Raw genomic sequence first — 25,481 nt, 5'->3', positions numbered from 1 at the left:
GCTGGCTAAGGCATCGCGAATACAATCTGTTTATGAATTTTAGCCCCAGAATTCCTCAGTTGAATCGACCGCGGTGTGTTGGGGTGTCTAATCTAAAAGCCAGGCTTGCTCTCTCTTTCTCTCAGCCCGGCACTATATCTCCCGTTGATCAAATGCAGCACCCCCGCATACTTTATCAAGGCAAAACAGAGAGTAAAAAGAAAAAGGTCTATGGAGAGAAACACGCAAACAACAACAACAACAACAACAACAACAGAGCTACAGATAAAAGCAACTTACTTTGCCTTCAAACTGCGGAGGAATAAGCGGAGAGGAAGTTCCAACGGATCTTAATAGTTTTCAGCTGTGGGCCAGATGGTGGTACGCTCAGCACTGCAGTGAGATGATGGGGTTTGCAAAACTCAACAAGGTTTTTGCCTAGTAGACACATGATACTTGACATTCAAAGCCCACTTCCTCCGCCCACAGTTAGGCAAAAAACCTCTCCTAAAGAATTCTTTTTGGACAGTGTTAAAAAAGTGACCCCTTTCAACAGGATGTGTTTCACTTACATGCACATACCACGGCTGACCTATAAAAGCCAACAGGAGAGAGGTTGCAGTCTGACCCTTTTGCTGCAGTGTGTGTGTGTGTGTGTGTGTGTGTGTGTGTGTGTGTGTGTGTGTGTGTGTGTGTGTGTGTGTGTGTGTGTGTGTGTGTGTGTGTGTGTGTGTGTGTGTGTGTGTGTGTGTGTGTGTGTGTGTGTGTGTGTGATTCATCATCACACTAGGTGCAGTGGCAACAGCCTTGGGTCAACGTCTTGGCATCAATCAAAACGGCAGCATGGCCAAAACATTATGAGGTAGAAGTCACTAAAAACCCATTCAACACAAAGCCCTGAAAGCCTGCCTGTGAGATTATGTCAACTTAATAATGGCCTTTCATTTTCCCAACTGCACTCCAGAAACATTTAGGGCTCAAAAGTGTGTTTCCCGGCAGGTAAAAGTGTGATACAGCACTTTACAATCTGACACTAGTCAGTTGTCCATTTTATCACACAAAGAGGAACTGTCTGGGACACGGTCAATGAGATTGTGCCAAGAGGCTCGATATTGGAAGTGACACCTAAAGGCGAAGCCCAAATATGCTGCTTATACTGAGAACAGAGCAGAGATGTGCAGTAGACTTTATTTTTTTTGTCTTCAGTTGCAAAAAACACTAGTCAGTCTGACACTGCCCTTTGTTTACATAACCATTTACAGAGTGTAGGCTGTGTATTAATACCATTTTTTTTTCATCGCACACACAGAAAGGACATGTAGCGTATCTTGAGGAGCTATTTAAAGATTTTGGCAAAAATCCCTGTCCAGAATCGATGACAACCTTTAAGTAGAACTATCCTGACCTACACTACTGTGGAGTTAAAAAATGTATGTATGTATGTACATAATCTACGAAGAAAGACCAAGAATAAAAACAACATTCAAATACGTGTATAATTCCATTTAGAAAAGGTGGAAAGGATGGCAATAAACACAAATATACAAAATCAATCATATCTTTGTAAAATCATGTTATTTGTAACTTCATGGAATTGTTGTTTGGGACACATCAAATGACATTTACAGGGGCACAAACACTTGTCGGCCGATTACTCAATGTCCCTGAATTGAATGGAAGGCATTTTTTGTTCTCCGAATGGTTTCTGGTAAGAGATTGAGCTGGGTCAGGTCCTTGGGTGGCAGTGTGTTTTTGCTGGCCAGCAGACCTTTGCTTTCTGCCTAAGAGAGCATTTAAAGCAGGGAGGGTCTCCGGATTTTTGGCTGTTCTGTTTTTCGCACTTTATTTTTCTAAGGGTTTTTCTTCGCCCTGCCCTGTATCATTTCACGTTTGCGTCTTGTATGGACAGCTGTGGCCGGGGTAAGGGAAGTGGCTGGCCCCAACACTTTCCCGGAAAGTGGGGCCCTTTATCCAACACAGACACAAATAAAAAAAGGGTTAAGTAATATAAGAAAAAAAAGCTCCATTATACAGTTGAAGTGGAATAACTAAATGGGAAAGGGGAGGCCAATGATTTAAAAGACAAAAACAATGCCATAGCTTGGCATATGATTTTGACAAAACTTTTTTTTTTGAGAAATAGAACTTCAATACAGCAGCAAGGAACCACGACAGACACGTCAAATCAAATGCATCTAGGTCAACAACAGTTGAAAACAGAACCAATGAGTCATGGTCCCTGACTTGGTTTCGTAACTAGGGCTGCGACACGATATGTTTCTGTCATATTTCCTGTTTACACGTAAGATGAACAAAGAGAACAATCCTGTTTGGACAATAGTGCGACCAATGTAACAAATAAAAAATAAAGAAGATTCAAAGCATCTGTATCCTGTTGCCAAAAGACTGCAGCGCTAATGTTTACAGTGCTTATGGTTTGCATATTTTACTCAAGTTACACAAGTCCAATTATTCCACTCCGCACTCAGAATGTGTGTGTGTGGGTGTGTTTGTGGGGGAGTGGGTGGCGAGGAAGGAATGTGTGCCTCTGATTGAGAAGCATCTCGGTGGATTTTCATTAAGATTTGCAGCCTCCACATGATTTGTGTTGCGTCGGAGGAGTAATGCAAAGCAGCAAATGTGTGCCATCATCAGTGATGTATATTCAGTTGACATGGCTAGTAAAAAGCCTCTGCACCACTCACTGCACCAAGAAGAAGTATGAGGACTTCAGCCAAGAGTCAAAGCATTAATTTCCATCCACTACTGCTCTACATGGCACAATCTTAACAACATTAACACAGGTTGTGTTGAAATGATTTGTTTCCAAGCTGTCATGAATTTGAAGCCTGATATACTGTAGACAGGACATTAGTTTGCATTACTGGCTAAATGGTAAAAAAAAAGTAGAAAGAAGAGAGTATTAGCCAAAAGCATTGAACCTATCAGTTATTTATATGCCTTTATTGTGAGATTAGGTTTGTGAAACCAGACATGAGAACCTCAGAAGCGCCATCCTCACTTATGAAATCAATGTTTACAAAGGTTTTAGCCCATATGTGTAAAAAAAAAAGACAGCGACAAAAACTCTATAATCCCTGAGTAAGTGTTCTCACAAAGCTCGTTTTCAAACCATTCTGTGAACGGAAGATTTTTCATGTACAAATATAAAAAGGCAGGACTTGTAAGTAACTGCCAATCTAAAGCAACAGAAGCAGGGATTAGTGTATTGAAGATGAGATCAAAGAAGACTCCCAGCCTAATCACCCGTTTGGCTCTGTGGAGGATGCACTCATAAGCTGCTTAAAAAAACAAAAACGCCAACTTCATGCTAATATGCTCAAAGGCGGTGGCAGTGTTCATGATGTTATGTTAACCATGACCACTGTCTTAAATCAACTTGTAAGCATACTTATTATAACTAACCAAATTGTATTGTGGAGTATTTTCTAAACCGTAATTTTGACATCATCAGCCATTGCAAATCATGCAAGGGGACCATGGATGTCTGTACAAAACAACATGGCAATCCATCAAATGGTTGTAAAGCTATTTCAGTCAGAAATAAAAGTTGTACTCAACTAGTAGTAACAGGCTTATCACTGCTCTTTGTTTGGGCAGAAGAGTGTTTATTTCCACACAGTACATTACTGTGTTATATTGCAGGTGTAATTGTCGATTCACAGAGTTCAACCATATTCCCCATGGGCTGCAGTAATGGGGGAACTACTGTAAGTGCAATGCACTGTTAAGAATCACCCTCAGGCTATATGAAGTATTTACGTATGCTAACTAATAGTAAATTAAGCTCATTATTAATTATTACTGGCACCTAATGTCATCTGCTTGCATTTAAAAGCTGGGTAGGCAACAGGAAATGATAGACGACTGACATCACATTGTGCACGGGAAAGTTTAATAACAGTGGAAAGAAACAAGGTCTGGGAATTTTGAACCTGCTGATTATTTTATCTGATCAAAAACTAGTGAAAATGTCAATTGTTGTTGCCCCGACAAGCACTCCAAAACCTTAAAATATTGAGTCTCCTCGAATAGAACAACGCAAAACAGCAAATGGTCACCAAGGAGAAGCTGTAACTAGGGAATGTTTGGCATGTTTGAAACATTTAATGAAATGCTTTTGTTGCTGAAATTTGTCTGTTGATTGACTTATGTTCCAATTTGTTCTTATCCTTTTTATAAATGTTTCAATGTTTCAGTGGAAACTAATAGATACAGAGGACTAAATGCATGGAGGACAAATGATCTATAGTGATGTGTGTGAAAGCTGCAAACGCCAGAGCTGATTAGTGAAGGTTAAATACATTAAGTAAATGAGTAAACTTAGAGTGCTGTCCTATCTTTATTTAAATATTGAAAATACAAGGTCAATAAAAACATTTCTCAAATACATTAGGATTTTGTTTACTACTTACAACTATAGCTACAATATTCAGTCAGGCTAGAGCGATCTTGGCTTCTAACAACTGTGTACTACAGTGGGGAAAATAAAGTAGATGCTTATTCGATTACCCTCCTCTGCATTTATTCAGCCTTCATGGAAACCGTTTCTTGTGCCCTCCTCTGTATGGATGTTTATCGTGCCTCTGTGGTGATAGTGGGAGGAGGGCTATACATCATGGGGTTGTCAGCAAGTCTAGAAACTCCAACACAATACAGTCCTCGCATAGCCCCTAAACGGTGTATTTAACCTGATCTTCTTTTTAAATGAGGGGATTATTTAAAGAATGATGTATTGTTTCTGCAAATATAGACATACACATCACAACATCAATATGAAAATCAATTATTTAATTGAAACCAGATTTTTCTAACTGTTATTTTAAGTTGCCTTTTACATATCTGGCAGGGGACAACAGATGAAACTACACTGTGTGCAAAATGTTTAGGCAAGTTGAAAAGGTCCAACTAGCTCATCTTTAAAGATACTAATAGTTGTCTTTAAAGATGAGCTAGTTGGACCTTTTCAGGTTGAAGATGGCCTCAAAATCATAAACCTACTGCCAGTTTCTAGAAGATACTTTCTTCAAGCAGTGGTACAGGAAAAAGTCTGCATCTTTCAAGAAGACCATGATTTTTATGCAGGACAATGCTCCATCACATGCATCAAAGTACTCAATTGCATGGCTAGCCAGTAAAGGCCTTAAGGATGAAAGAATAATGACATGAACCCCTTCCTCACCTGACTTAAACCCTATTGAGAACCTGTGGGCCCTGCTTAAACGGGATATCAGTGAAGGAAATCAGTACACCTCTCGGAACAGTGTCTGGGAGGCTGTGGTTGCTGCTGCACAAAAAGTTGATCGTCAACAGATCAAGAAACTGAATGGAAGGCTTGCGACAGTTATTGAAAAGAAGGGTGGCTATATTGGTCACTGATTTTTTTTTTGACATGTCGGACATTTTTATTTGTAAATGTTGAGTTGTTTTACTATTCTCACTTTAACAGATGAAAATAAACAAGTGAGATGGGAACATTTTTGTTTTTTTATTTAGTTGCAGAATAATTCTGCATACTAATAGTTGCCTGATAATAGCAAAACATACATATATATATATATTCTCGTAAGAAAGACAAAACCTCACTTTTACTTTCGTAAACATTCAGGTTTAGGTTCTTTAACATTTTGGATTGACCGAGAGCACTGTAGTTGTTCAATAATAAAATTAATCCTCAAAAATACAACTTGCCTAAACATTTTGCACACAGTGTAGCCTCTTAGGCTAACTCTGGCTCATTTACATTTTGAATGTTGATTAGTGAAATAAACCAATACAATAAAAAATAAATATCAATAACTCAGTGGGTTGACTATCGATAGGTTTGTCTTTTTTATAGATGGAGGGAGCTGGTCTTCGTATATGTATGGCTGCTACTGTTTGGTTTACAAGTAAAATAACTGTTTCCCCTTGAAGAGCAATCCATAGACTAACAATGAACATACACTATGTGTTTTCATTCTATCTATCAGTCTAAAGTAGTTAGGCATTGGTTGTTGGCAATGGCAAACCTAAAAGGTGCATTAACATTCATTTAAAAAAGGAACACATTACACTGAAATCAATCCGACTCCAAACTGTGCAACAGGAAACTCAATAGTTCCTGATCCTGCATTTTTTTGCTGCATCTACACTCAGAGACTAATTAAAATAGACAATCCATGGTGCAAAAAGGGTGTCTACTTCTCTTGTCAATGAAACCCAGCTGCTCCAGACTGCTCAAAGGTCATGTCTGCTGGTATGCTGGTCTATTGATAAGAATACATAAACTATTTGGTTTTCATCTATCTGTGTTGGTAAATACTTTAGTCTCTCTGCAGCAGATGGGGTAATCCATAGAAAATGAAAATACTGTTGCAACACCAGGCTAAAGTATTTACAGTTCTAACTGGGGAAATCAGGACTGCCCATGGTTTACTCTTTTAAATTGTAATAACCTGTCGAATCACTGTGAGCCACTGTAGCTCAATACATTTCACATGAAATTATGCTTTTCTATTTACCTACCTATAAAGTTGATGCCCCATTTCAGTGTAAATGAACTCAGATACAATAATACAAACTGTTAAGGATTATCGAACAGTAAAGTTTACCACAGCCTTGGGAAACATTTCCTCAGTGGCCAGGTTCCTCATTCTATTAAATACATTTCTTTCTAAAAGGAAAGGAGGTTTCGGGTGATAGTCGAAACTCAGATTGAAGAGGAAAAATGTGTATTGCGAGTAGTCAACCGTTGTAAACAAATGTTCTGAGAAACCTTTACTTTGCAGATTCATACAATGCCTCATTTTCAAGACAGGAATAACTTGACACATCTACTATGACCAATTTGTTGGGGGGGTCTCAATATAAACAATTTATCATATCTTTGGAGAGCACAGCACAAATCAGCTGCTTTTAACCAACCTTGAGTGCCAGCAGCCACTTTGAAGAAATATGAATTTCGTGCTAAATTATGATTGATTACATATACAGTCCCCTCCATAAGTATCGGAACAGTGAGGCCAAATCCTTTATTTTTGCTGTAGACTGGAAACATTTGGGTTTGACACCAACATATGAATATGAGACAATAGATCAACATTTAAGCTTTCATTTCCAGGTATTTACATCTGGATCTGATACACAACTGAGAAGATAGTATTTTTTGTAAAGGAACACCACATTTTCAGGTGAGCAAAAGTATTGGAACTGATAGACTTAAAGTAAATTAAAGTGAATAAGACTTAATATTTTGTTGCAAATCCTTCGCTTGCAATAACTGCATCAAGCCTGTGACCCATTGACATAACAAAACTTTTGCATTCTTCTTTTGTGATGCTTTTCCAGGCCTTTACCGCTGCCTCATTCAGTTGCTGTTTGTTTTGGGGGTTACACCCTTCGGTCTCCTCTTTAGCAGGTAAAATGCATGCTCTATAGGGTTTAAGTATGGAGATTGACTTGGCCAGTCTAAAACTTTCTATTTCTTGCCCCTGATGAACTCCTTTGTTGTTTTTGCAGTTTTTTAGGGTCATTACCTTGCTGCATGATGACGGATCTTCCAATCAGTTTGGTTGCATCTTTCTTTAAATTGGCAGACAGAATGTTTCTGTAGACTTCTAAGTTAATTTTGCTGCTGCCATCATGTGTTACTGTGTTGTTTGGTAAAGATGAACCTTTACCAAAGTGATGGAAAGGCTAAAGTTTGGAAAAAGAAAGGATCTGCTCATGACCCCAAGCATACAAGGTCATCTGTGAAACACGGTGGAGGCAATGCCATGGCTTGGGCTTGCATGGCTTCTTCTTCTTCTTGATGTAACACATGATGGCAACAGATAAATGAACTCAGAAGTTTACACAAACATTTTGTCTGCCAATTTAAAGAAAGATGCAACCAAACTGATTGGAAGATCCTTCATATTGCAGCAAGATAATGACCCAAAACACACTGCAAAAACAACAAAGGAGTTCATCAGGGTCAAGAAATGTAAGGTTTTAGAGTGGTCAAGTCAATCTACAGACTTAAACCCTATAGAGCAAGCATTTTACCTGCTAAAGAGGAGACTGAAGAGAGTACCGTACTTTCCGTACTATATGCCACACTGGACAATAAGCCGCAGGTGTTATAATGTTTAATTACCATATGTAAGAGTTCGTGCACAGAGGGGATTGTCGGGAAAGAGATGGCTGCTTGAGGAAGCTCCCATTTATTAACATTTCAACAAACAAGTTGCATATTTGCATAACGTACGTAAGTGTTACCATTTTGTGCAATAGTAGCTATTAGGGATGGGCACGAGTGTTTTCGCTACTCGTGTGATCGCTTGCATTCCTCGAGGATCAATCGATTCCTCGTTAAACTTTTTTCTATTTTTAGAACGCAACGCATCTGTCTACAGAACAACGGTTGACCGCAATAAAGCGCTCAATGCTTATGTCAAACAGTCACAGTTGCCATATGATATTAAGGATTTATTTTCCACAAGTTTAAAACACATTTTCCTAACTGAAAGTAATTAAATAAGCGGGCCACAATTTAAAGCGATCGAGTAGGTCTGTGGTGGAGAGAGAAAAAAGAGAGAGAAAAAAAGCATGGGCTGTAGTTGGCTAACAATCAAAATAGACATTTAAAATAAGAAGGGCAGCAAATACAATACAATTATTGTCCTACAATTTAAACACATAGATAGGCTAAATAACTCACCAAAGCAGTAGAAGTAGGCTAGTAGTATATCCAACCGCGTAATGCTCACTCCTGTCCGTGACTAATTACCGCGACTAATTCCTCGTTAACGGAACATTACACCGGTCGGCTTTTGAATCTCAATCCTATATTCCATAATAAAAGGCTTCTTAAATGTCGTTTGCTCGAATGTGCCCGAAGTCAGTCTGGCTTCTTTACGCAAGTTTTCCAGCACCGCATTCAGCTCCGCGGTGCTGTGGAGACCACACACTGGCTGAGGTGGCAGTTATTTGCGGTTGCTGTTTGACACAACGCTTAGTTTATTTAACTTGGATCAAAATATTTAATTTTGTTAAACTTTATATCCGTTTTGTGCCGTTTTGTACACGTAGCCTATATAACATTTTAAAATAGGGGCGGCCCGCCGGCCGGCCTAAAGGCTACAAAACACTAAAAAAAAAATATATATATATATTTTCCTCATCCACCAATCGAGATCATTTGAAACGAGGAGTACTCGAGTACTCGATAACTAACGCCCATCCCTAGTAGCTACAGATATGTGTAATAACAAGGTTGAAAAACGGGGAAAAAGTCGCGGCTTGTAGGCCGAAAAGTACGGTAAACAAACAGCAACTGAATAAGGCTGCGGTGAAAGCCTGGAAAAGCATCAAAAAGGAGGATTCAAAAGTTTTGTGATGTCAATGGGTCACAGGCTTGATGCAGTTGTTGCAAGCGAAGGATTTGCAACAAAATATTAAGTCTTATTCACTTTAATTTATTTTAAGTCTATCTGTTCCAATACTTTTGCTCACCTGAAAATGTGGTGTTCCTTTACAAAAAATACTATCTTCTCAGTTGTGTATCAGATCCAGATGTAAATACCTGGAAATGAAAGCTGAAATGTTGATCTATTGTCTCATATTCATATTTTGGTGTCAAACCCAAATGTTTCCAGTCTACAGCAAAAATAAAGGAATTGGCCTCACTGTTCCGATACTTATGGAGGGGACTGTAGTATCAACTCATTGAAGAAAAACCTCATTCTAAAAGGTCACCCTCCATTTTTAAATTGGAAAATATCTGGGTAAAAAATCTTGTCCTTTTCAAAAGGCTATATATATAGGGGAAGGTGGGGTGATTTGTGCAACTTTTTACTCAAAGTGATTTTAAAGTGAGGCCTTGACAGTTATGTCTCCAACTCAAATATGTACATATATTTCAGGATGTTGTGCATCCCTGGCAATAAAAACTTTGGATCTGGAATAAACTGTTTAAGAAATATAGCTTTCGGAAAAAAAGTTGTCTTGTCATTGTGTCACAATGACAAAGTCACCATCATCATCTTTCTGGCCATCTGAACTCTCATCAGTGGTGTCGTTAAGTGGAATTGAGATGTCACTCTCTTCTGAGCTACTGTAGACAATCACTTTCTTTTGGTGACCAGCGTATACAGCCATGCCACTGGCACAACTCTCAGAAATGTACTTTGCACTAGTTGCTCCGTGCTTGTGGAACCAACTGCCACCTGACAAATGTGATTCCCCCTACATTTCTGCCTTTAAATCAAGGCTCAAAACCCATATGTACACCCTGGTGTTTCCTCCCCATTAACCTCTGCACTACTTACTTACCTCTGCACTACTATCTGTGTTTATGTGGATGTATGGGCTTTACGTCTTTTATTTTGGTTATTGTTATTTTACCTTCATTGTTTACCTACTGAATGCACTATGTACAGCACTTTGGACAGTGCAAACTGTCATAAATGTGCTTTTATAAATACATTTTACTTACTTACTTACTTATAACTCACCCAGGCCCTTGCGCACAAATCACCCCATCCCCAGAATTTTGGATAATAGGCATGATGCAGCAATTTAGGGTTGACATTGTGCTAATTATATAGACTCAAAGTGTAGCATACCAAAGCACTAAAACATGTGTCAAATGTTTTCAAACGTGTCTATAATTGTTCAGACACAATAATCAAAAAACCTTGATCATGGAAATTTTACTTTGAAAGGCAAAACACAGTTTTTTGAGCTTAAATGTGCTTATATCTTATTCCTTGTGTCTCCCTTCTTTACAGGATGAGTCAAATGGATGGCTCTTCTTAAATATGTGGTCACATTTCCAATTTCTTCCACGGTTTTCTAGAAACAATGGGTTTTGCAACTTCCAAAATGCACAAATCACCCCACCTTCCCCTATATATATTCTACTGAGTGGAAATGAGTGAAAATATGTGTTGGTCTAGATGAGGCAATTGGTGACATATTTAACTCAAGATAACATGTTGGATGGATGAACAGCCACAGCCAAGGTCCAAATTTGGTTTCAATGTAGTTGTATACAGCCAACTGCAGACAAAGCCATGTGAGAGGAGACATATGCTTCATACACATCCAGTTAAACACACATGCACACCGATACATCTATCCTCTGATATCCACATTGTACCTTTCCTTTCAATCTAAACTCAATTGGGAGTAAAGACTATATTGAGAAGCTTTCTATGAGTCATGTTATACCACACCTAACCATGAGGAGGGGGAAAGTCATTCTCAGTTCACTTCTGTTTGCACTATAGGCACAGTCCCAGGCCTTAATAATGTCAAAAAGTAGGGCAGCAAATGTCATGGAAAATGATATGTTCCTCAATAATGTATGCTATTTCTGTGCGAGATCTGAAATATTGTGACCTTATTTCCATGTTGTCCCTTTATTACGCTGTTGGTAGTTCAATGAATTGTACCCAACATTGATTTATTGGATACTGCTTTCTTAACCTGAATAATCCACCAACAAAAAAAAGATGTATATTAGGTTTCAATTTGGTCTTATTATTAGGGCTGTCCCCGATTCAGAATTTTCTCATTTGCATCAAATATCTCTGTTCAATCCAGAGATTTAACTATTTGTGACACTATTTGTCAATCAGAAGTGCATTGGAGTTAAATAATTGGCCTTAAAAGCTGCAAAGGACAAATTCAAAGGTTTGAGAGGGGAGAAGGGAGAACGTTGTGGTAGATTTGAATGGTATTCACCAGAGTTGCTGAGCGTGTATATCTAAAGGTTTGGGGTCACTGCTAAAGAGACGAAAACAGTCTATGTAAGGGTTTGTTATTGGTACTTGTTGTGATGAGACTACATGTCTATTTGTGAGTTAATAAACACCTGACACCCCACTCACACAGAGATATAAGACACTGGTTGGGGCTATCGAGAGTGCCATTGCGGCCTCAGCCTGCTGCTACTATGCTACTATGAAATCCTATGTCTGATGTCTGATGGAAATCTCCTGAAATAAACCTCTCTGAAACACAATGATGATTGTCCAGGCCTCACCCTTTGTCTTTGTCAAAGCCATGGGGAATTCGGCCACCACAACGTCATGCCACATCCGGATGACAAATTGTTAAAGCTCACATATTATGCACTTTGCTGTCAATTTTATATGGTCTAAGTCAGGGGTGTCAAACATACGGCCCGCGGGCCGGATCCGGCCCGCGAGATGATTTGATCAGGCCCGCGACCTGTAGAGCATAAATTTCTGAGTATGTCAAAAAAAAAAGTAAGTCTCTAGCCCATTCCTGTGAGGAGTTATGAATTTTTAAAGAAATAACTGAAATGCTCACTCCTGCCGCTAGGGGGCAGCCTAAATAAAAAAAGCACATTTTAGCAACGTGGGAAATGGTAAATGGCAATCCTGCTTCACCGCTATTAATGTTTCCTACAGTGCTTTATGGCAAAGTAAAAACCAAAAAAAAAAAACATTTTTATTTTTAGTACATTTATTTTATTACTTTTTTATAAAAATAAAACTATTTTTATTTTTAGTGCTGAACAATTAATGTACTAGCAAGCGTGGTGTGTCTGCGGCTCTGTGTGCGCAAAACGAGCAGGAGCATGCTAGTGTAGGCCTACAAGATTTATTTCCTAATTTTCAATGCTGCTTTATTTTTATGTTTTAAATTGGGAAAAACGAATTCCAAAACAACCAATAACCTCTGTATTTAAAAATAAATCAAAACAGTAGAAGTTGCACTTTTATTTAATTGTATTTTGTCTGCATGTTTGCACAAAATGTGTCCCTGTACATATAGTAAACAAAATTGGACAACTGTAAGGTCAGTGCCTGTTGTATTTGTGTATTCAAATAAACAGTTGTTTATTTCATTAGTGCACATTGGCATCTTTGAGCAAAATACCCCCAAAATTTTTGCTCCTATTACCTCCTATTCCCATGGCCGGCAGCAACCTTTACTAAGACATCTCCTGGGGGGTACAGAGATCCCTTGTGATCCGTGATAATGTAGGTTACAAATGTAGGCTGAGTGATAAAGCATATTACTGAAAAACAAAGTTAGGGATTTGGAGTTATTTTGCCATTATTTTACTAGTCCGGCCCACCTGAGATCAGAGAGGCTGTATGTGGCCCTCGAACCAAAATGAGTTTGACACCCCTGGTCTAAGTAGTCCCTAATACTTATTTTTTTAAATGTTTGCTGAAAAACCCGTTCAGATCATTTATTGTAGCAAGCCTCTATACCCTGATTGTCCTCTGGTCTCCGGATGACCTATATTTGTGCGATCTGGCTGGCCCCTCCCACCGTCTCTGCCGGGCTTTCTTTATATGGGCTCTCCCACCGTCTCTGCCGTGCTCTCGCGATACTAGAGAGACACTGCGTGACTTCGGCCGAGTAAACACCCGGCCGAAGCAAAGCCATACTTTGACATAACAGTTTGACATGATTAAAACCAATGAAAACAGTAGCCTCACAGTTTGATTTTTACAGGAATAACTTCCCACCCTTTGTGGTGTTAAAAACGAGTCATTATTAAACTCCAATGGGAAAGCTAAGTTAGTGCAATAGGCGCAAACGTTGGATGCTAAATCCGAAGCTACATGTGCGCTAACGGCTAAAAATAACCCTCAAAATCAGTGAAAACAGTAGCCTCACAGTTTGATTTATACAGGAATAACTTCCCACCCTTTGTGGTGTTAAAAACGAGGTATTATTAAACTCCAATGGGAAAGCTAAGTTAGTGCAATAGGTGCAAACGTTGGATGCTAAATCCGAAGCTACATGTGCGCTAACGGCTAAAAATAACACTCGAAATCAGTGAAAACAGTAGCCTCACAGTTTGATTTATACAGGAATAACTTCCCACCCTTTGTGGTGTTAAAAACGAGGCATTATTAAACTGGAATGTGAAAGCTGAGTTAGTTTAATAGGTGCAAACGTTGGGTGCTACTCCCGAAGCTACATGCTACACTAGGTAAATAACAGGCAAACAACCATTGAGGAGATTCCTTTTAGTTTCACCGATGGAATTACTACACAAGTAGTTCCCTAAGCTTTGTCTCGTTATAAACGCAGCATTATTAAGACTGCTGTGATTAAGATAAATGAGTGGATTATGAGCAGAATGCTTCTGTGTTGGTTTATGCAACACTCTGCATGGTTTGCTGCACTATGGGGATCTTGTCGCTTAGCGGGGAAAACAACATGGCAGCCATCCATCGGATCTCGGAGCCGTGGACCAATAAGAAATGGGGGGGTGGGGTTATCAGACTTTTTTTTTTTTTTTTAGACAACTGCACGGTGGACTTTACTAATGTGGGGGGGAAGCATCGGAAGCATGGACATATAAAGAAAATATGGGGAGGTGGCTGTGCAGTTTATGACGTCATAAACTGCAATAATTCTGACTGGAGTATGTTGGGGGGGAAGGGGTGGGGGTTTCAGAAACGGGGAGAGTGAGAAAAGGAGAGATTGTTATTTTTTTTTTGATATTTTGGCAGTCTCTAGGCACACCGTGGACATATGGATATGTTAGAACACATTTAAAAAGTGCATTTAGCATAATGTGTGACCTTTAATATATTCCTTGAAGATGGTATGTAAAGCGGTGGAGGGAGCAATTAGGGGTGGTTTAGCCGTGCAATCCATACTGAAAGTGTGCTCAAGTGAAAGACAGTTCCAACTTCATGTCATTTTAAGAAGACATTTGATATAATCTGTTCGCCAGTCTAAACATATTGGTTAAGACATGAGTGTGGTATTCCATGGGGGAAACAAAAAGTTGTGACACGTGTTTATATTGCTTGCAGATACAGTGGGTGGTATGTCAGTTTCAACTCAGATCAGTGGCAACTGGCAGCATCACACTTTCGCCTCTAAGGTGTGTGAGTGCAGCCCCCTGATATTCCCTGATAAATGATTGATCTGTTCACGATATGTGACACATGTCGGAACATTTCAAAGTTAGCAGCACTTTGGTGTATCCTTCAGATGCTTCTTTAGATGAGAGGCAAATGGAGGGAATATTTTTTGAATGGCATTTGAAATATGTTTCAGCCTGTTCTGACACTGACATGTATTCCCCCTTAAGAATATCTGTGAAAGAACTGAAGATAGAGTGATGACATTGTATCACAGGCTCTTTGTGCATGATGCCAACCCAATTTCACCAGCTGGTTATATTGAAATTCCCTTTCACAGTCTATCACAAAAGTGCAGTCAATCAAAAGAGAATAGAATATGACTTACTTCTGGTAACCACGGTCACTATCTTTACCTTCCCTTTTCAGCTTTTTGGTTGTCTGAACACAGAAAAAAAAAAAACTCAATCATACCAGTCCGTTTTGGAAATGCCATTCTTGAAGAAATGTCATTCATACCAGCTTCGAACAAGCCAAAAACAGACCAATGCTTTGGCATCTTTTAATATTATTTCTGTAACATTTTTTATAATTTTATTTGAGAGTGATCTATCCTCTCATGTTATGTTTATATTCAGATAACTGTCAAATATACATTTCAAAATCTTTTACATACTTAAATCAGAATAGAGTCTTGTTCTAAAGTTTGTCTTGAATAACCCCAAGTAGCTGTCCTAAAGGTTGCACAATGTGGTAAGAAAATTGTTCCAGATGAACTGGGAAGTAAAATTAAGGCGAGACACGGCAGGCAAAAACATCGTTTTTTGAGCACTGGTCAATTTTGAGATTTGTGTCTATTTAGCTTCCATAACATGTCTTCTTTCATACTAGTATGGATAAAAGGTCCAAAATATACGTTTTAGGTGTTTATTTTACTAAACTTTGACTGCTTGCGTCTGTATTTTGCTCCTAAATTCGTCAAAAGTGAGCATTCTAACGTAACATACAGCACCGCGACCGCTGTATGAATCATAATAACCATGGTACTGTTGGAAAGCTCTGAATCTCAAGAACAACGTTATCTGATCCAAATATGATCATTTCCTTTGTATCAGTAACCAATCGTGAAAGTGTGAGGAGGGATTCAATGCTAGGAAAGCGACCTCATTGGCTAATGCACATTTCTGACGATGTGATTCGCTAAAAGGCATCACGTGATGCTAGCCCCGGGTAGCTCGAAAATCACATAATAAAATAGGAAAAACGTCGAAAATATGCCAAACCAAGACAAAAAAATACTTAATCAATTGGCTACGGACATTACATGATCGCCATTTTGAAGGGGAGAAGTGTTAAAGACATGTAAATCACGCCGATCACGTCGGAGAGACACAAGACTTTCAGACGATCAGAGGGGAGATGGTGGGGAGAGAGAGCGTCTGTGCCGACAGGAGCAGGTTGACAGACAGTGGCTAATAATGAATTAACCACGTTTAAATTAGCATGTGGATGTAAATGTTACTATGCTATGGTTTATATATGTTAAGCAGTGGTAGGCCTATATGGCATTGAGGGGTGTAGGGCCTAATTCAATAAATTACTCTAGCTATACTCAGTGATTATCAGCAGAATTCACGTTTTTATCTTTAACGGCCGTTTTCTCAAAATTAGCTTTTTCCAATACTCTGCGAAAGATATCTCAACTTCTAGACCACTGACATCAACCAAACTTTCTATGATCATTCATAGCACTATTTTAAAGGTTTTTACAGAAGGATTTGTTAATATATTGTTAATTGTCTGATTTATGATACATTTTCCTCCTAAAAACATGCCGAAAATGCATTTCTAAGACATGTACATAGTCTTTTTTGATTTATTAAATGAAAAAAGGCTGTATCCAAAATCTGTTGTGTAAAAACTTTAGAAACTAATATGTGGTTAAAATAAAATATAGATTTTAACTCTGGCTTTATCCAACATCTCAAAATGTTTCTCGAAAAATGACCCAAATTTACGCATAATTGGTTAAATATTGCCATATTTGCATATTTAATAAAATATTTAAAAAAAAAAATTAATAAAAAAAATAATTGTGTTAGTGTCAGTAATCAACTGGCAAAGTTTAATGATGATGATGAAGTTAAAAAAAAATCCCTATTCACCTGGGGTGTCTCGCCTTAAAAACAGTAAAACGTGAAAACTTTTGCTTTGAGTGTACATGACACCTAGAATATATGGCATTTTGATATATACTATTTTTCATATTGGTCAAAACTAATTACATTTGTTACAGAGCTACTCTGATAAAGGACAATGAAAAACATGCATATATGAATGGTGGAAGTTAATTAATTTTGCTCCTAATCACATTCACAGGCTAAAATGGCCTCACAACGAATTATAAATGAAAAGAAAAAATGTCCCCAAGCAAACCAGAAAAAAAACACCAAAACATAATAAAGTTAAATACCCCAATCAAGAAAAAAAGAAAGCTTCACACAGAGAAAGTCGATTGCAATTACTGCAATAAAGACCTTTTTCAGTTGTGTGGTTTTCACTTCGCTAAAACAAAACCCAAAATCTTTTTCACCAACTTTATCTGACAACTACAGCTGCAGAGAAGGATGGGGCAGACAACTGTTTGTCAAGGAAGAGTTCCAACTAGAGCCCGACCGATATATCGGCCGGCCGATTTAAACAGCCGATTATAGCACATCTCCGAAAAATCGGCAATAGGCAAAATGGCCGCCGATTTTTTGCCGATTTTTTTTATTTATTTTTTATTCCAGCAATCATGTTGAGTGAGATGCATTGCTGCCCTGGAGGTAGCCTTATAGCATATTAACATTCAGTTGGAAAGCTTCTTTGATAGAGATGACAATGGCGGAGTTGACTGGTGGCTTGGCAGGAGCCGCAGCCACGCCGACCAAATCCTCAGTCTTGCTTTCATCTGCACTCTACAAACCAGCAAAGAGAAGCCATGGTCTCATCCGAGCCACCAAGGCCATTCAGAGAGATCTGTACTTTTAATCTACTCTGTACTGCTATTGTTCTTCTCGGTCCGCTGCTGCGGGATCAATCAGCTGATTAGCTCACAAGAAACCGCCTTACCGATACAACCTGCTACACTAAATGAACGGAGCCAATACACCGCCTACTCTACTATCTTACGTGATGGTCGAGCAACTGCACCATCGGAACGAACAAACACAGCGTGAGACAAAGCTTCACGAACATACAGAAAGCTACTCGCCTACCTGTTGACAACCCTTCTCCTGGCCGGCGATGTGCAGCTGAACCCGGGGCCCGTCACCACGCACGATCTGCAGCCTCCAGCCGTGATACTCTCGGACCAAGGTAATTCCAATCAACCGGGACATTCATCCCGAAACCCGGCAATCACAAAACACTTTAACATTGGTCTCTTCCAAACTGTCCAACATTCCAAAATCATCTGGGATCCACTCGCAAAACCGAGAGGTCTTCTTGGGGGACATTTGAACATTCGTAGCGTTAAAGCAAAAACCGAACAACTTGAAACACTTTTCACCGACTCAAATCTGGACTTCCTGTGTTTATCTGAAACATGGCTGACCACATCATCGCCTGTAGCGTCCTTCACAATGCCTGGCTACAATGTTTTTAGAAAAGACAGAAATAAAGGAAGGGGCGGTGGACTGCTCATGTACGTGAAAGATGACATTAAATGTAAACAGATTGACCTGGCATGCACAAATGACATGGAATGTATTGCCGTAACTATCACCTTGTCTCAGCAAATGTCATTTAATGTGATTGGTGTATATAGACCTCCCTCATCTGACATTACGTTTTTTGAACATTTCAAAAACCTGCTTAAAGAATTAGATACTAAGAAAGAATGTATAGTTCTAGGTGATTTTAATTTAAACTGGGCAGAAAAAAACACAAGAAAGAAACTTAAAGCACTTACAAATCAATTTGAAATGACTCAATTAATAGATGGACCGACTAGAATCACAAACTCCTCAAAAACACAAATTGATCTCATTTTTAGTAATAAGCCTGAGAGAATCACCAAATCTTTTAATCTTCTTACTGGTTTGTCAGATCACAATATGACTCTTATTTCAAGAAAATTAACAAACAAACGATTTACTTATCGCCAAGACACAAATAAACATTCCCATGGAATAAGGAAACAAGACATGAATACATTTAAGGAAGAACTAGGTCAAATTGAGTGGACTGATCAGTGTTTCCCCTACCATTATACAGGCCTGGCGGCCCCGCCAGGCCAACGGGACCCCCGCCAGGCCAACAGCAGCCTGACTTAAAAAAAATTAAAAATAAAAATAAATGTTTTTTTTTTTTTGTTTTTTTTTTTTAATACATTTTTCATTGATTCCGTAATAATCATTTGCGAGCGTCTGCGCGGCACTGTCGGCCTGTCTTTACAACCTCTCGTTTGATCATCCCATCAGCTGATCTGTGTGTCTGCTTGTGTGTGTGTGTGCTCACGGCGGGCGCGATGCGCGTGTGCATTCGGTGACTAGCAAGCAAACGCTGAACTAGTGGCGAAAATAAAACCAGCGCCTGCTCCATGGAGATATTAAGGACTCAGTAACAGGGACGTTGAACAGGAAAAAGTGCTGAGCAAAACTTAGAAAGTTAAAATCGCTACGTCGCCGTGGCAACACACCCAATCTGTATCAACAGCAGAGACAGCGCTGAAAAAAACGGCATGCACACGTTTCAGTAAGTTTACAGAAGTGCCACACTGCTACTGCCTTTGACATTCTCAGAAAAGCATTCATTTATGTTCAAGGGACATATTAATTTACTTATTGTTTTAACTGTTAAGTTATCTTGAAAACAGCTGGCTATTGTAGCCCTATTTGTATTTTCAATGCTACTTTATTTTTATGTTTTAAATTGAGAAATAGGCTAGATGAAATATAATGGTCGGAATAGGGAATTTGCCTTATGTAGCACACATGTTGATAGGCTAATCATGATGTGTAGCCTATGTTAATTCATTTATTTTCAACAAGGCTATTTGCATAAAAAAAAAAAAAAAATTAAATAGGCTAGCTTCAGGGTGAGGTGATTCAGATTATTCCAGAAATGAGTAGGCTACTAGACAGGAGCTGTCTATATTAGATCTTAGTGTTTATTGTTTTTTATTGAAATCCACGTGTTTTTCTTGGATAGTTTACATGGCTTGTGTCTCCAAATTATTACAGAAAATAGTTATAGGCAGGACATATGACAGCTGTTTACAGAGCACATAATTAATCAGAGTTCATCTCTCAAAGTGCACCAGATTGATGCATTTAACTTTAAAAATGATAAGGTTTTCTTCTGCAGGGGCATGCCCCCAGACCCCAGAAGGTCCATTCTCACCCAGCAGGGTCTAAAAATCCTGTGAGAAACACCACATGTACAAATGTACTGAATGTGAAAGCATAACCCTATGCCCTCATTTTTAACGGGCTGTCAAAAGAGGCTCATCCCAAATGGGGTTCGTTTTGGTCAATTTTTTCTAGAAATTTGGTACGCACGCGGCGCGCATACTCTTTATCAGCTCTTACCACCGGGCCTAAAAAAAATTCTAGGGGAAACACTGCTGATGTTCTACAAACAGATGATCTAGAGGCCTCTTGTGAATCCTTTGTAGGCACAGTAGATCAAATTAAGGAAAAATACAACAAACCATTTAAAAACAGACGTGCTAAGAGTAACCTACCTTGGTTTAACGAGAAACTGTGGGATTTAATGAAAAAGCGTGATTTTGCTTTAAAAATAGCACTTAAGTCCAAATCAATAAATGATGGACGAGTTTTCAAAAATCTCCGCAACAAAGTGGTTAATGAATTAAGAAAGGCAAAAGCCAATTTCTTCATGACTATTATTAAAGAAGGGAAAGGAAATAGCAAATTAATATGGACAAATATTAATAAATTAACAAAGACTGACAGTAAGCAAAACCAAGAACACGGACGTGAACTGAAAGTACAGGGAATTATTACAAATGACTTTAATGAAATTGCCCTCACATTTAACAAATATTTTATTGACTCAGTACAGAATTTGTCACACAGCTTTGGTGCAAGATTTAAACAAATCTCAGCTCTGAATCACACCAAACCGGTTTTTAACATAACTGAAGTTCCTCAAGCAAAGATTTTAAAAATCCTAAGCACTTTAAAGTCCTCTAAGGCAAAATATGTGTTTGAGCGGGACTCAACTTTTATTAAAAGCAATAATCAATCCTTTAGCACTCCAATTGCACATTTGGTTAATATGTCATTCAAACAGTCAACCTTCCCAAATGCATGGAAGTCTGCAGTTGTTGTTCCTATTTTTAAAACAGGGGAACCAACTGAAGTGAAGAATTATAGACCCATCAGTATCTTGCCTGTTGTATCAAAGATCGCTGAAAAAGTGGTAGCTGAACAACTAACTGCCTTTTTAAACTCAGGACAAGACTCACTTCATCCCATGCAATTCGGGTTCAGGAAAAATCATTCAACTGAGATGGCAACCTGCTATCTCGTTGAAAAAATCAAAACAAATATTGACAGTGGGAGTGCTGTAGGTGCGGTATTTTTGGACCTGAGCAAAGCATTTGATACTGTTAATCATAGCGTTCTGCTCTCAAAAGTGTCCAATTTGAATTTGTCTGTGGAAACAATGAAATGGATGGAGTCCTATCTCACTGGAAGAAAACAATGCACCAGAGTTGGGGATAGGACTTCATCTTTCATTGGCTGCTCTGTTGGTGTCCTGCAGGGCTCAATTTTAGGACCTTTGTTGTTTAGCTTTTATGTAAATGATCTGCCACTTGTATGTCCAGAAGTGGACGTACAAATGTATGCAGATGACACGGTCATCCTCGCACATGGAAAGAACAGATGTGAGGTGGCCGCCAAATTAACAGAAGCAATGGCCAAAATTTCTGATTGGCTCTCAAAGTCCTGCCTGACACTCAACATCAGTAAAACAGCATGCATGTACTTTTATAATAGGAAAAATGGAAATCAGCCTGATATCATTGTTAATGGAGAAAGGATCCAGACTGTTTCACATTTTAAATATTTAGGAATAATAATCGACTCGCAGCTCTCATTTAAGAAACATGTGAAGCAGGTGTGTAATAGGGTCAAATTAAATTTACGTAATTTTAGGTACATCAGGAACCAGCTCCCTCTAGATGCAGCAAAACTTTACATGCACTCCATGATCTTTTCACACATCTCATACTGTATTACAAGCTGGTCACAAACTGGAAAAACAAGACTTGCTCCACTGCAAACACTTTACAAACAGACACTCAAAGCACTGGACAAAAAGCCACTAAGATATCACCAATGTAACATAATTCAAAGACACAATCTCATGACCTTTGAAAGTTTTGTATTTTTTGCGGATGTATGTTTAGTGTATAAAATAATGAAAGATTTGGCTGCTCCTCCATTAAAGGAGTTTGTGTCACTGCGCACAGACAATAGGGTAACTAGAACGTCTAACAGAGGGGACTGTGTAGTACAGCACAGGTCCACTGAGTTTGGCATGTCTGTATTTTCAGTGAGAGCCACTAAATCTTGGAACTCAATACCAATTGAGATAAGAGAGTGGAACACCTTTGCTGGTTTTAAAAGTAAAATGAAATCATGGCTGAAATCAACCCAAGCATGCACCCATCATCCATAGATTGTTTTCTTAATGTTGTGATGTCCTGTTGTCTTGGTGTCTTACTGTTGTGATGTTGTTGTTGTGGTGTCTTAATGTTGTGATTTTAATGTCGTATTGTGTTATGTTTTACTGTTGTGAAATTGTGTGTTATTGTTTTTATACTTAGGTTTCCCTTTTTGACAGAGATGTATTACTCTGTTTCCTGTCCAGGGACTACAGATGAAAATTAGCTTATAGCTAAATCTGGTACTGCTTATGTGCTGTGCATTGTCCCTGTTAAATAAACAAATAAATAAATAAATAAATAAATAAACAGCAGCAGCAGGTGTGTTGTAATACATTGGATTAATTCACACTTCCCCCTGACACCAATAGCAGAGTCATTGGTCATCTCTTGACTGTTAATAGTAGTTGATATTACTATAGTTATTATATAGAATTTATATAGTGCTTTATTGGAGGTCATTCAAAGACACTTTACATCAAACATATAGAAAATCATACTTATAGAAAAAGAAAACAAAATACAGACAAATTAAAGATAAGGTTTGGAGTGGAGTCCGGTGTAATTATGCTTTCTTAAAGAGGTGAGTTTTGAGTTGACTTTTGAATGATTTTATTTAGTCTGAGATGCTGATGTTTGGAGGGAGGGAGTTCCAGAGGGTTGGGTGCCGTTACATAAAATGCTTAATGTCTGAGTTTAAAAATGCGTCATGTCACTTTAGACATATTTGTAACACTTTATTTTTTTTTAGATAATGCATATTTCCATAATTGGCCTTTTATTGTGGACAGTCTAAGGCACACCTGTGCACTAATCATGATGTCAGATCAGCATCTTGATGTGGCACACCTGTGAGGTGGGATGGATTATCTCAGCAAAGCAGAAGTGCTCACTATCACACATTTAGACAGATTTGTGAACAATGTTACAGAGAAATGGTACAATTGTGTATCTGGAATGAATTTTAGATCTTCAAGTCCATCTCATGAAAAATGGGAGCAAAAACAAAAGTGTTGCGTTTATATTTTTGTTGAGTGTATATTTAAGGGTTCAAAAAAGTAAATTTTTTCAATATATGTTTATGGCATTTAAAAAAAAATTATCGGCCGATTTAATTGTTATCGTAATTTTTCTCAGAAAATAATCGGCATCGGCACCCAAAAATCCATATCGGTCGGGCCCTAGTTCCAACACAGACAAATGTGTCTGAGTACTCATTTTTGTAGGAATTAGTGGGTTTGTTTTGGACAGGGCCAAGCTAGCTGTTTCCCCCTGGTTTCAGTATTTATGCTATGCTAAGCTAAACACATTCTGACACTGGCTCTGAGATTCATATTGATCTTGTCAACTCACTCAACACTAATATGCATGATTATTAAAACCCATCAGGAATGTCTTAAAAAAACTTTGCATTAATGACTTGTGTTTGGAGACTCATTAAGCTCTGATGGACAGGTCTGGTTCTTGACTGGACTGGATGTGAAATACTGGGAAAGGAAACAGCTGACAAAGCCCGGCATATCTGGAGAGGCGGGGCAGCTTCTGTATGGGGTCGGATATATATTACAGAACTCTGTCAAGGGCCACCGTCTACAAACATGATGAATGGACGCTTACGCTGCAGTCCAGAGACTGTAATGCTTCGGGGGGGGGGGGGGAGAAAGACTCGGAAACACGAGGTAGAGTTCAAAAGGCAAAATATCTCCAAACAATACACAGGTAATCTGTCAGGCAGGGAGTAGGCAGCAAAAAAAATTCAAAAAATAGAGACTAGGGATGAAAAGGAATAAAGGGAGTGAACTTGTACATGTAGAGAAGGCTGATAACGGAATGAGGGGCAGTTGAGTAGCATGGTGCAGGCTTTGATAATCAAGGGAGTGGGAGACACAGGAGGGCCGGAACTGAGATGACAAGGCATGTGAGAATTCCAAAATTAAGCAGAAAAACCTAGCAAGCAATGATTAACAGCATGCTACAGTCTGCAACACGTACAGGTGCATGTAAAAAAATGAATTTATGGAAAAGTTAGCTTATTTTTCCTTAATTTAATTTGAAATGTGACACTTTCCTAAATTCTATTTTCATTACACAATATGAGAAAACCCATTTTTTCCAAAAGTGCAGTATTTCGAAGTATACTTCGAAGTATAAAAATGTCTTAAGATCAATAAAAAAAAAGTATTATACAGAAATGATGACCCTGAAAGGATGTTCATTCAGCCAGTGGCTCTCCTGAGGTTTTACGAAGCGCAGGTTGCTTTGAGAGCGGCATTCAGTGCGTCTGTATTGTTGGTTCTGGTGTGTCTCATCTTCCTCTTTACGATACCCCATTGATTCTCTATGGGGTTCATGTCAGACAACTTGGCTAATCCAAGCACAGTAATGGTCAGCCAGCCTGTTACTAGTGGTTTTGGCACTAGTGAACTAATAAATGAACTTTTCCATGATCATCTATTTTCTTTTAGATTTTCCCAGTCTGCATTCTCAAAACCAAACTTCTTTCTACATTTTTCATCCTTTAATCTCTCTGGAAATACAATCTTTCTGACCCCTAGTGATAAAATGAGGTCTCAAATTGTAAACAAGATTATTTTCTAAAAAATATAGAAATAATACAGTGTAATATGAATGCATGGTCAAGGACCCATTCCATTTGCAATCGCCTCAAGATTGGGGACATGTTTCACAGGGAATTAAAATGCTGCAGTAAGTGGTGAGACACTCATAAATCTTACTGAAGGATTTCAACGGTCCATTTATGGCCCAAATCTACCTCAATAATTTAATTCCAATCTACATTCCTGTTTCTGCGTGATAAGACATCCCCAAGCTTCAACATAAAATCGGTGCAGAGTCATTTATACAGGGCCATATTTTACTGTCAGCAACAGTTACACGGTCTGACTACAGTGGAAACTCCGGGAGCTCTGTTTTCAAACTATGCATAAAAAAAGACTTCTCAG

At 38.6% G+C, this 25,481-nt stretch overlaps 1 protein-coding gene across 2 annotated transcripts in view; it reads right to left on the bottom strand.

Annotated features, from left to right (window-relative positions):
• The window catches only part of gulp1a (GULP PTB domain containing engulfment adaptor 1a), a 118,252-nt gene that overhangs the window by 36,427 nt on the left and 56,344 nt on the right, over positions 1 to 25,481 (bottom strand). Inside the window, exon 1 of one of the 2 annotated variants that reach the window (XM_080038161.1) lies at positions 280 to 391. The exons of the other annotated variant lie outside the window; for it this stretch is intronic. The gene's annotated coding sequence lies outside the window, so the exon portion shown is untranslated. Of the gene's footprint in view, positions 1 to 279; positions 392 to 25,481 lie in introns of those variants that run through there. 2 annotated transcript variants of the gene reach the window in all.

This window comes from Ammodytes marinus (genome assembly GCF_949987685.1).
Source record: "Ammodytes marinus genome assembly, chromosome: 12".
NCBI classification, from domain to species: Eukaryota; Metazoa; Chordata; class Actinopteri; order Uranoscopiformes; family Ammodytidae; genus Ammodytes; species Ammodytes marinus.
This window is presented reverse-complemented; position numbering and strand designations above follow the sequence as displayed.